The sequence below is a fragment of the Stegostoma tigrinum genome, chromosome 3 (genome assembly GCF_030684315.1).
Source record: "Stegostoma tigrinum isolate sSteTig4 chromosome 3, sSteTig4.hap1, whole genome shotgun sequence".
Taxonomy (NCBI): domain Eukaryota; kingdom Metazoa; phylum Chordata; class Chondrichthyes; order Orectolobiformes; family Stegostomatidae; genus Stegostoma; species Stegostoma tigrinum.
Genome location: NC_081356.1, coordinates 13807037 through 13820426, shown reverse-complemented (window position 1 = coordinate 13820426; position 13390 = coordinate 13807037).

The window sequence follows — 13390 nt, the reverse complement described above, 5'->3', positions numbered from 1 at the left end:
CACAATAGGCTCAATACCCTATGTTATATCGTTCTATGATTCTATGACGTTGTCTTTTATCAGTACGTTATATTCCCAATTAAATTTGTCTGACATCACTTACTTTTCATTAAACCAAATTATCATTCATTGGCCCTTGCTTTCTGGTTGAGTATTAATTTTGTCCCAATATATGTAAATTAATTTTATTTATTATTGTCATATGTACCTAGATACAGTGAAAAGTTTTGTTTAGTGTGAAGTACAGGCAGATCATACCATACAAAGTGCATTGGGGTAAGGGAACAGAGAGAGGAGTATAATGTTATGGCTGCTGAGAAGGTGCTCAAAGAGTGAGATCAACATTTCAGGACTTAATCATGGATCAACAGATGATCCCTGGAATGGTAGGGTTAATGTATGATGAACGGCTAAGGATCCTGGGATTGTACTCATTAGAGTTTAGAAGTTTGAGGGGAGAGCTAATAGAAACTTACAAGATAATGTATGGCTTAGAAAGAGTGGACGCTGGGAAGTTGTTTCCGTTAGGCGGGGAGTCTAGGACCCGTGGGCACAGTCTTAGAATTAGAGGGGGTAAATTTAAAACGGAAACGAGGAGATATTTCTTCAGCCAGAGAGTGGTGGGCTTGTGGAATTCATTGCCACAGAGCGCAGTAGAGGCCAGGATGTTAAATGTCTTCAAGGCAGAGATCGATAAATTCTTGATCTCACAAGGAATCAAGGGCTACGGGGAGAGTGCAGGGAAGTGGAGTTGAAATGCCCATCAGCCATGATTAAATGGCAGAGTGGACTTGATGGGCTGAATGGCCTTATTTCACTCCTGTGTCTTATGGTCTTATGGTCTAACATGAACAGCAGACACAGTCCTGAAAGCAGCATTTATGACTTCGTCCAAAGAGGCAAAAAGATTGGAATGCTGTCAATGTGAGGGGCAATATATTCTGGGCTATTGAATTACTAGAACTGTCTGTCCACTCCCTATTATTGTCACCAATTGAGTGATTGATGGTGACTAGGTATCAATAAAATTTAACCTTGCAATGCTTAAATCAACAGACAGTGACTCCACCTTATAGTGAAGTGATCCTTCACATTTAAATAAAATACATAAAACTCATCAGTCATTCGTTGGCTTGGTTAATGATAATCATTACAGATGTAGGAGAAGAGGGCGAAGATTGGGCTAGGATTAGGTTCCCTCTTTGTTGAACTTTGCTATCTGAGTTATCTGTTAAGTTGCTGCAAGTGGATGGAGTCACGCTGTGAGTATTTAACCAAACCACCAGGTGGAGCCCTTTACTAAAGGGTGAAGCTGACACATTGCAAACAGACCCAGTCTAATGATGGAAAAGAGAAATGACAAAACAATTAAATGACTATTTCAGCTTTGTGTTCACCAAAGAAGACGCAAGCAACTTCCCAGAAATGTCAGGGAGGTGAGTTTTTTTGGGGGGTAAGGGATTAAAGGAACAAAAGCAAGAAATTGTTGGCAGAACTCAGCAGGTCTGGCAACATCTGTGGGAAGAAAGCAGAGTTAAGGTTTTAAGCAATTTTTCATCGGCACTGATTGTCACAGGGAAACGGTGGTATTTATGCTGAAGAGCAGGTTAGGGGAGTGAGGACAGGGAAGGTAAGAGGTAAGCGAATAGGTAGAGATGGAGCCCAGAGAGAAAAAGAGATGAAAGGGTCAGATAAACGAGGAGATTATAGATCGCAGGCCAGAACAGAAGACAAGCTGCATAGAAAAATCCTAAGAGCTAAGAATAGGAGAGAATGGGCGACTGTGCTAGAAATAATTCATGTTATAACAGGACCAGGTGTGGGGTGTTTTAAACAAAAAGGTAGGATAGAAACAGGCTCTGAAGTTATTGAACTTGATGCTGAGTCCTAGAGACTGCCGGGTCCCCAAGTGGAAAATGAGATGTTGTTCTTCAAGCTTTGTGCTGAAGCTGACTGACACAACAGCAGGCCTGAGACTGAAACATTGGCATGGGAAGACAGTGGTGTTGAAATGGCAGGCAGCTGGAAGGTCAGGGTCATTCTTACAGACAGAACATAGGTGGTCTGGATGGTGGGCACCCAGTCTGTGTTTGGTCTCCCCCAGGGTGGAGGAGATCACATTCTGAGCAGCGAATGCAGTGGAATAGAATTGAGTGAAGTACAGAGAAATCCCTGCTTTATCTGAGAAGTGTATTTGGGGCCTTGGATAGTGGTGAGGGAGGATGTAAACGGCAATGTTACACTGACTGTGATAGTAGGGGAAGGTGCCGTGAGGACGCATTGGGAGTGGAGGAGGAGTGAACTAGATCATGATGGAATGGTGGAGCAGCCTCGATGGGCTGAATGGCCTAATTCTGCACATATGTTATAGTCTTATGGTCTATAATGCTAAGTAACCTACCTTGGGGTGTTTTATACAGCACTTATCCCAGAATAAAGACAAATTGTTGTTTTGTAACTGGGCACAAAATGAATCTGATTCTCATTCCTTACCTCTGCAGGTAGGAAGTGTTCCTCCTTCTGGGAAAGTGATCCAGAGCCTCAGCTGAACCAGGCAACCATTTTATAGAAGTGTCGACACCCACGCCAACGTGCCCTTCTGCTCCTGAAGAGATCGGCATCTCAGAATGATTAAAATGGATGCTCGTCTGACAGGGCAGTCTCCATTTCAAATGGCCTGGTGGATGTGCACATACTCTCGCGCCCTGTAGGAAAGGCTCCAGCAAATGCAGCCTCTGGGTCTAACAGAGCGATCATCCAGATGGTGCAGTCAATCCCAGAGTGTGGCACTAGCAGAACGGACTCAGGCTTTCCCTGCTTTGTTACAATCTCCGTGGCAACAAGGTTGTCAAGCACTCACCTACTGCAGGTGATCTCAAACATCGACCGGTCGACTCCAGCCAGGCATTCATTGATTCACACCCTACACGTCTCCACAAACGTTCATTCAATTACGGTTTGCTTTATCAGTTACGACTGAGATGATACTATGGCATGTATTAGGCATATTCTGTTGACATTTATAAGGGTCAGAGAGGAGAGGGGCAATGGGAGGAAGACACATTATCAAACACACCAACCTTGAGATGAGTTTTTCTAATGCGCAGCTTTCAGTGCAGTATCATCATTGGACAGATGAAAAGAAAGCACACCATTTCAAGTGACCCTCTTGAATTTAATTGATTCAGTGCAAAGCCTCAGTTGAGAGCTTTATAAACTCTCCTGTAGTTCTGGATCCCTCCTGAATTTCAGGTTTAATCCTTTCTGCCAGTTTGCCCAATGCATCACTGGAGAGGTTTACCAAAGTAAGATTCAGTCTCTATAGCCACAAATTTACCTTTGTGCCTGCTCTGGATTCGGGGCCTCCCTCTCCTCCATAGGCCTGAGATCGACAGTTCAGATGTCAGAATTTCATTGAATGCTCTGAGCACTCACCTTTTCCATCTTTACAGCATGGCTGGATGCCATTCATCCAATCGCACTTGCTTCAACAGCCGTATCTTTTGTCGGAAATTAGTGATGAGCAAACAATAAAACAAACTCGGCTCTCTGATGAAGGGTCTGGGCCCGAAACGTCAGCTTTTGTGCTCCTGAGATGCTGCTTGGCCTGCTGTGTTCATCCAGCCTCACATTTTATTATCTTGGAATCTCCAGCATCTGCAGTTCCCATTATCTCTCAACATAGATGTCGTTTCTTTCGAAAAGCAGTCCTCAATAGCCTGGAAATAAATGGTCACTGACTGTGATAAATCAGTTCCCAGAACATATCCAACTAAGGATGCCACATGGTTGTATGATAAATTGCTGTTCCACAATCAGTTTAAACCCCTGTTTGGACTTTTACCACAGAAATCTCAAAGTTGTCCCATTCTAACAGGTCTCTGCTAATTTGCAAGTTATCTGTCAATGAAGAAATCAAACCTTTCCAAACCCATATCATTTACAAAGGTTAACCAGTGACCGACGATGAAATCTAGGCAACAGTAGAATACAGCTCTCTGACTTTGATTGCGAGCTCCCTGGCATGGACTGGCTTATGGCCTGCATGTTGGATACAACCCACAGGTTGGGTATGGTTGTTGTTTATAAGGCGCATTGAAGACGGAATATGACAGAATTGGAAGACGTAATCCCAAGTATTCTTCTAGAGCAGGGAAGATAAATTGACGAAAGAGGAGCGGGGCTGTGTGAATAAAGGTGAGAGATTTGGGAGAAATCACCAACGTTTAATCCAAAAAAATTACTTCGAGGATTTTTGTAAGAGACTTTAAGGGTTTGTGCCACCACTGGTGGTGAAATGGAAGAAGGGCTCGCACAGCAAGTGAGAGGAAGAAAACAATGCAGTGAAGGTGGGGAAAATGGCAATGGGCAGCTACTGTTTTGGATACAGTGAGACAGCTGAAGACAGCAAGGGCAACCTTGAGCCTTTTGCTGTGTGTCTGGTATTAAGTGTAATCATAGCCTTTCCCATTGATCTCAGATTTGACAGCATTCACTTGGTGCCCTACCTAGTTAAAAATCACTCTTGACTTGGAGGACAACGATTGCTAGCTAACCTCTTGCAGCCACGTTGTACTGAGGCTGTGATGGGCCAAGTAGAACCTGCAGATTCTGAAGCTGAGCATCAATCACCTGGTGCAGCTGTTGTTTGATGACTTCCATGTCAGCACTGGTTCAGTTGTATCCAACTAACACCTGAGACGGAAAGTCAAACTCCAGAATCTTGTGCTGACAACGAGTTCCTATTCCAGGGAGACATTTGTAGTAAAGTACTAAAGGGAGGGCTGTCTTTTAAACCAGGGCTATGTCTATTCTCGGGTGTATATAACACTCCCAGAGCACCGTTCACAGAGGAACAGGAGAGATCTGCTCAGTGTCCTGGCCAACAATACCCCTCTACCAATACCATTAAAGGTTGTTTAGTTATCCTCTCACCACTTACTATTCAGGGGACCTAGATACGTAGAAATTTGCTGTCATATTTCAGAACAGCATCTAACATTTTAAAATATACTGCATTTGGCTGTGAAGTGCCTTTTGAATTCATTCATAGAATTTAGAGTTCATAGAATCCCTACAGCGTGGAAACAGGCCCTTCAGCCCAACAAGTCCACACCAACCCTCACAACATCCCACCCAGACCCATGCCTCATAACCCACCTAGTCTACACATCCCTGAACACTACAGACAATTTAACATGGCTAATCCATCCAGCCTGCAGATCTTTGGATTGTGGGAAGAAACCGGAGCACCCAGAGGAAACCCATGGGGACAACATGCAAACTCCACACAGTCAGTCACCCCAGCATGGAATCGAACCGGGTGCCTGGTGCTGTGAGGTAGCAGTGCGAACCACTGAGCCTGTCCTTGTGGTCATGAGAAGTGCTCCACAGTCGCCAGTTCTTTTGCTATTCCAATACTTTGCTTATTATTTGGAAGAAGCACAGTTGGATTTTTGTGTAAGACATAACAAAGCAGTTTTTCACTTCTGTGGGTAAATGTTTGCGTCATAGGTGCACTGCAACAGCTGGAGGAGGATGATGGCGCCCCCTCAGTATTGACTCTTCCTGTTGCACTGCAACAATTCACTGTGTCCTTTGACAGCACATTCCAAATTCACAATCTCTATTGGCTGGAGTTACATGGGTAGCTGACAAACTGGAAACACCACCATAAGTTGCAAATGCCTCACCACACCACACATCATTATGACATAGAAATATTTTGCTGTTCCCTCACTGTTGCTGAGTGAAAATTCTGGGATACTCTCTTCAACAGCACAGTGGGTGCACCGACAGCACGAGCTCTGCAATGGCTTCAGGGCTGCTATCTCCACTGTCTCAAGGGTAATTACAGATGAACAATGAATTCTTGCTCTGCCAAAGACAGCTGCCACATCCCATGAAAGGATTTAAAAAAAACTCTAGTGCCTGCTTACATATTGTCATATCTTCTTTTATCATTGACATCTTTAATCATTAAGATTATAGTTGCCCTCTGCAATTTTTCCTAATATTCCTGTAGACAACGGGACAAAATGGCCTAGTGGTATTATCGATGGGCTGTTAATCCAGATAATGTTCTGGGGTCCCAGGTTCAAATCCTGCCACAGCAGTGGGCGGAATTTGAATTCAATAAATATCTGGAATTAACGGTCTAATGATGACTGTGAATCCATTGTCAATTGTAGGAAAAACTAACGTACTCAGGGACGGAAACTGCCATCCTTACCAGGTCTAGCTGACATATTATTCCAGACCTACAGCAACATGATTGACGCTTAACTGCCCTCTGGCAATTAGGGATGGGCAATACATGTTGCCTGGTCAGTGACACCTTCATTCCATGAATGAATCAAGGGACCTTTAATCTGGTATTTTTAATTCCTTTTCTTGACAGCCATGACAGCTTCATATCTTCCAATTTGAATTTACATCTATGGTTCATTTAATTAGTCCATTTTAAACAATGCCTTTTCATGAAAAATGTTCAGTTGACCCTATTGCATTACTCACACATTGCTTTCCCAATCTTGTTTAAATCATGTTTGCGTGTATTCAAAGCTCACAATCTCCACCAGCTGGAGGAACAAAGGCAGCAGACAAACTGAGAACACCACCACCGGTTGCAAATGCCTCTCCATGCCCCACACCATCATGACATGGGGGAGGGGGAGGATCCAGTTGTCGTGGTCCATGTTGGGACCAACGACATACGCAAAGCTCGGGTAGAGGACCTGTTCAGGGGTTATCAAGCACTAGGAAAGAAATTGAAGTACAGGTCCTCAAGGGTCATAATCTCCGGATTACTGCCTGAGCCACGTGCCAATTTTCACAGGGAAAAGAAAGTTAGGGAAGTAAACACATGGCTAAGGGATTGGTGTGGGTAAGAGGGATTCCATTTCATGGGGCATTGGCATCAGTTTTGGAACCGGGGGGATCTGTACCGTTGGGACGGTCTCCACCTGAACCGATCTGGAACCAGTGTTCTAGCGAAAAGGATAAATAGGGTGGTCAGTAGGACTTTAAACTTCTGAGTCAGGGGGAAGGGAAAGTGAAGGAGACAGGGAGTATGGAGTTAAATGGAAAGATAAGCAACAGGATAGCATGTGTACAGGTAGATTTAAGCTCGAGGCAGACTAGGAATACAGCAAAAAGGAAGGATAGCTTAAGACATCTTATGATTTCCAATCTCTCTAATAATGATAAGAAAGTTAGCATTAAGGCACTTTATCTAAATGCTCGTAGTATTCGCAACAAAGTTGATGATTAACAGCACAAATCCTCTTGAATGATTATGATGTGGTAGGCATCACAGACACATGGTTGCAGGGAGTTCAGGACTGGCAGTTAAACATCCAAGGATTCACAACATATCGAAAAGACAGGGAGGTGGGCAGAGGGGTGGGGTGGGGTTGCCTTGTTAGTTAAGAATGAAATTAAATCTACAGCACTGAATGACAAAGGTTCAGAGGATGTGGAGTCTGTGTGGGTGGAGTTGAGGAACCACAAAGGCAAAAAAAACTATAATGGGAGTTATGTGCAGACCTCCTAACAGTGGTCAGGACCAGGGGCACAAGATGCACCGAGAAGTAGATAGGGCATGTCAGAAAGGCAAGGTCACGGTGATCATGGGGCACTTCAATATGCAGGTGGATTGGGTGAATGATGTTGCCGGTGGATCCAAAGAAAAGGAATTCATGGAATGTTTGCAGGTTGGCTTTTTGGAACAGCTTGTGATGGAGCCCACAAGGGAGCAGGCTATTCTGGACTTAGTGCTGTGTAATGAACCAGGCTTTATAAAAGATCTTAAAGTAAGGGAACACTTCGGAAGCAGCGATCATGATATGGTAGAGTTCAGTTTGCAGTTTGAAAGAGAGAAGGCAAAATCGGATGTAATGGTGTTACAGTTAAATAAAGGTAATTACAGGGGCATAAGAGAGGAATTGATGAAAATCGACTGGAAGCAGAATCTAGCGGGCAAGACAGTAGAGCAACAATGGCAGGAGTTTCTGGGTGTAATTGACAACACAGTACAGAGGTTCATCCCAGAGAAAAGAAAGATTATCCGGGGTGGGATTAGACAGCCATGGCTGACAAAGGAAGTCAGGAAATGTATCAAAGAAAAAGAGACAGCCTATAAAGTGGCCAAGAGCACTGGGAAATCAGAAGATTGGGAAGGCTACAAAACCAAACAGAGGATAACAAAAAGAGCAATAAGGAAGGAGAGAATCAAACATGAAGGTAAGCTGGCTAGTAATATTAGAAATAATAGTAAAAGCTTCTTTCAATACATAAGAAACAAACGAGAGACAAAAGTAGATATTGGGCCACTCCAAATTGATGCTGGAAGGCTAGTGATGGGAGATAAGGAAATAGCTGAAGAACTTAATAAGTACTTTGCGTCAGTCTTCATGGTGGAAGACATGAGTAGCATGCCAACAATTAGGGAGAGTCAGGGGGCTCAGTTGAGTATGGTAGGCATTACAAAAGAGAACGTGCTAGAAAAGCTAAAAGGTCTAAAAATTGATAAATCTCCTGGCCCCGATGGGCTACATCCTAGAGTTCTGAGGGAGGTGGCTGAGGAAATAGCAGAGGCTTTGGTTGTGATCTTTCAAAAGTCACCAGAGTCAGGGAAAGTCCCAGATGATTGGACAATTGCTGTTGTAACCCCCCCCCCTCCCCGCCCGTTTAAGAAAGGATCAAGGCAAAAGATGGAAAATTATAGGCTGATTAGCCTAACCTCGGTAGTTGGTAAAATTCTTGAATCCATTGTCAAGGATGAGATTTCTAAATTCCTGGAAGTGCAGGGTCAGATTAGAACAAGTCGGCATGGATTTAGTAAGGGGAGGTCATACCTGACAAACCTGTTAGAATTCTTTGAAGAGGTAACAAGTATGTTAGACCAGGGAAACCCAGTAGATGTTATCTATCTAGACTTCTAAAAGGCCTTTGATACGGTGCCTCACAGGAGGTTGCTGAGCAAGGTGAGGGCCCACGGTGTTCGAGGTGAGCTACTGGCTTGGATCGAGGATTGGCTGCCTGACAGAAGGCAGAGAGTTGGGATAAAAGGCTCTTTTTCAGAATGGCAACTGGTGACGAGTGGTGTCCCGCAGGGTTCAGTGTTGGGGCCACAGCTGTTCACCTTGTATACTAATGATCTGGATGAAGGGACCGGGGGCATTCTGGCGAAGTTTGCCGATGATACGAAGATAGGCGGACAGGCAGGTAGTACTGAGGAGGTGGGGAAGCTGCAGAAAGATTTAGACATTTTAGGAGAGTGGTCCAGGAAATGGCTGATGAAATTCAACGTGAGTAAATGTGAGGTTTTGCACTTTGGAAAATGAATATAGGCATGGACTATTTTCTAAATGGTGAGAAAATTCGTAAAGCAGAGGTACAAAGGGATCTGGGAGCATTGGTCCAGGATTCTCTAAATGTTAACTTGCAGGTATAGTCCGTGATTAAGAAAGCGAATGTAATGTTGCCGTTTATCTCAAGAGGGTTGGAATATAAAAGCAGCGATGTGCTTCTGAGACTTTATAAAGCTCTATTTAGGCCCCATTTAGAATACTGTGTCCAATTTTGGGCCCCACCCCTCAGGAAGGACATACTAGCCCTGGAGCGTGTCCAGCGGAGATTCACACGGATGATCCCTGGAATGGTAGGTTTAGCGTATGATGAACGGCTAAGGATCCTGGAATTGTACACATTAGAGTTTAGAAGGTTGAGGGGAGATCTAATAGAAACTTACAAGATAATGTATGGTTTAGAAGGGGTGGACGCTAGGAAGTTGTTTCCGTTAGGCAGGGAGACTAGAACCCGTGGGCACAGCCTTAAAATTAGACGGGGTAAATTTAAAACTGAAATGAGACGACATTTCTTCAGGCAGAGAGTGGTGGGCCTGTGGAATTCATTGCCACAGAGTGCAGTGGAGGCTGGGACGTTGGATGTCTTCAAGTCAGAGATCGACAAATTCTTGATCTCAAAAGGAACCAAGGGCTACGGGGAGAGTGCAGGGAAGTGGAGTTGAAATGCCCATCACCCATGATTTAAATGGCAGAGTGGACTTAATGGGCTGAATGGCCTTACTTCCACTCCTATGTCTTATGGATGTAGAATTATATTGTTGCTCCTTCACTGCAGCACAATTTTTGACTATAACTGTACTCCTTCATTTTTGTCTTCATTTGAGTATAGGAGCAGAGAGGTCCTTCTGCAGCTGTACAGGGCCCTGGTGAGACCGCACCTGGAGTATTGTGTCCAGTTTTGGTCTCTAAATTTGAGGAAGGACATCCTTGCTATTGGGGGAATGCAGCGTAGGTTCACAAGGTCAATTCCCAGAACGGCGGGACTATCATATGTTGAAAGATTGGGCCGACTGGGCTTGTATACACTTGAGTTTAGAAGGATGAGAGGGTATCTGATTATTAAGATTATTAAGGGATTATAAGATTATTAAGGGATTGGACACTCTGGAGGCAGGAAGCGTGTTTCCGCTGATGGGGGAGTCCAGAACCAGAGGACACAGTTTAGGAATAAGGGGTAGGCCATTTAGAACAGAGTTGAGGAAAAACTTCTTCACCCAGAAAGTGGAGGATATATGGAATGCTCTGCCCCAGAAGGCAGTGGAGGCCAAGTCTCTGGATACTTTCAAGAAAGAGATAGATACAGCTCTTAAAGATAGTGGAATCAAGGGTTATGGGGATAAGGCAGGAGCAGGATACTGATGGTGGATGATCAGCCATGATCATAATGAATGGTGGTGCTGGCTCGAAGGGCCGAATGGCCTACTCCAGCACCTATTGTCTGTTGGTTGCTTGAGAGACATCATGGTCTCTCACGTACAAGCCAACAAGATCAAAGAATACAAATACCTCAGCTGAGATTGAGAAAAAGCATTCAATACCAATCATTGGCAATGCCCTTCATTTCATGAATCTCAAAATCCCACAAACAAGAAATTGCCTTTCGTACCAAGTGTAGGAACTGCCTTGTGCAATCTGCCAGTTTTGGAACTAGTTATTCCCACATCAAGAAGAATAAAATCAAAACAATGCAAAACAGTGACTACGTTGGAGATCGGAAATGAAAACAGAAAGTAAGCGGGTCTAGCAGTATCTGTGGAGAAAGAAACAGAGTTAGAAGTTTCAAGTCCAATGACACTTCTTTGGAACTGACGGAGTGATATTGGACACGAAACATTTAACTGTTTCTCTCTCCATAGATTCTGCCAGACCTGCTGAGTTTCTCTGGAATTCTCTGCTTTGTTTCAAGGTATATTTAAGTTAAATTCAACTTTTACCGGAAGTTTAACTTCAGGAGTTCAGAAGTAACAATCATTAACAATACAACAGGTACATTTTAACAGAACTTTCTACTGCTATTCAACAATGCTCCCTTTTCAAAGGCAGGTATGATGTAACAAATGACAAACTCTGACATTGGCGTTAACACCAACGTGAGTCGGCCTAACCCACAGAATATTTTCCCATCAAATTTGAGGTACCCCCCCCCCCCCACAGTATTTATTTTGAATTCCTGAAATTACTGATTCTGTTCACTTTAAACAGTTTCTATTTTCACTGGCCAGAATTTTACCAATCCTTGTGAAATTGGCTCTGATTCTCATTGCCAGCACATCATGTTACCTGTTAATTTAGCCAGAATGTGACACAGAGTTTGAGGTAGTTCAATGTCATCAGCTCACCTTCATCCACACCATCCAGGGCTTGTATAATCAAAGGTACAGGAGACACCACTTTCAAGTCTTTACACAGACACTTGTTTTAGTTAACAAGAGTTTATTGCATGATAACAATTAATACAACTACATTACTAGTCAGGCATAATTATGAAGGACTCACAGACAGCTCTACAGAAAACACTTATTCCTGACAAAAGTTAATGTGGAACCCCCTGTCTCCACCTGAAGATTGTGACATGATCAGAATGGGCGGCTAATGCAAATTAACTCCTTCAGAACAATGACCTTACCCAACATTATTGGCAGGTAGGAAGGCTGGACTAATGGTATAGGTAGGCATTGTGGAGGTTGGGGTAACAATCAATATCTTCCCACTGCTGTGTATTATTTTCCCAATGGTACAACAGTCAGAAGATCACCTAGCCAGCAGGAACCCAACTGAAATAATTACGTGGCCAATTAAAGGCTAATGCATAGCAGGGCAGGTATTTCGCTCCGTGTCATTCCAACATTACTTACTCCTTTTAGAGGGCGCAAGCCACTGAGGCACCCTCTACTGCAGCTGCAGTATCAGCACTGGCCACTGCTTCTGATGGCGCTGCTGAGGGAGCACAAGCTTTGACTGGGCTGGCAACTCCAGGGTCGGACCATCATTCTTAATTGGAATATGCTTTCGTGAAGCAGGGTTGCCCCAGCTGCAGCTCTGGCAGTAGGACCTTATCAAAATGTACTTTTCCCTCCCCCACATTAGAGTTATACTTTAGAAAATTAAGGAGAAGTACTTAATTCAGAGTCAAAAGCATGCTGGTGTAGGGTTAAGAAGTTGGTGGTACTAAAGTCCAAGTAGGTACAGGCAAAAGCGAGTGCTGAGTTCAGCAACATTAATTAATTTAGTATAACCGTGTAGGTGTAATTATTAAGAAGCAACCTGAAAAGTAAACATTTACAGGACCACAGAACAGGGCTGGGATGAGCTGGATAACTTTCAAACAGCTGGCAGGGGGTTGATGGGCTGAACCGCTTCTTTCTTTGTTGTATAATTCTCTGATGTGGTTAATGGCTGTTTGTATTAGCTGGGGGAAAAAAATCAGAAACCATTAAGATAAAAACAAAAAATCTTTGTCAGATCAGGCAGCATCTATAAGGAGATAAAGATCCAGAACACATTAAAGATCAATGGGATTGAATGGTCAGTGTCAAAAAAAGAGGAAATATCTGGAACAAGAAATTGTTCCCCATTGTCACACAGTACATGGGTTATCTCCAACTATATGTTTAAATCTAAACATGGTGAACATGTCTGGTGGAGAAGTGGCAAAAAGGTCCATTGCTGAAAGAAATTGAGCATAAGGTGGGGGAAGATTTTAACCTCACTATAGGAATGCACCTTTTCCACAAAGTTGGATTAATAACTGTTACGGCCTGGATTGAGTAACTAGTGGTGAACAAAATCAGACCTTAACTGACTTACGGACGTCCTTTTGTGAAAGAAATTTGCTGCCCTTCGCTGATCTGGTTTACAGGTGGCTCCTAACTCTATCACAGTCCTTCGCTAATTTGACAACCGCTTAACTGTTCTTGCAAGTGGCTGGTCCAGCCAACAGCGCAGTTGTATCAAGTATCTGCTAGGGATTCAGAGAGGCAGCCAGCATCACCTTCGGAGGGCAATTCTTGAAAAGGACA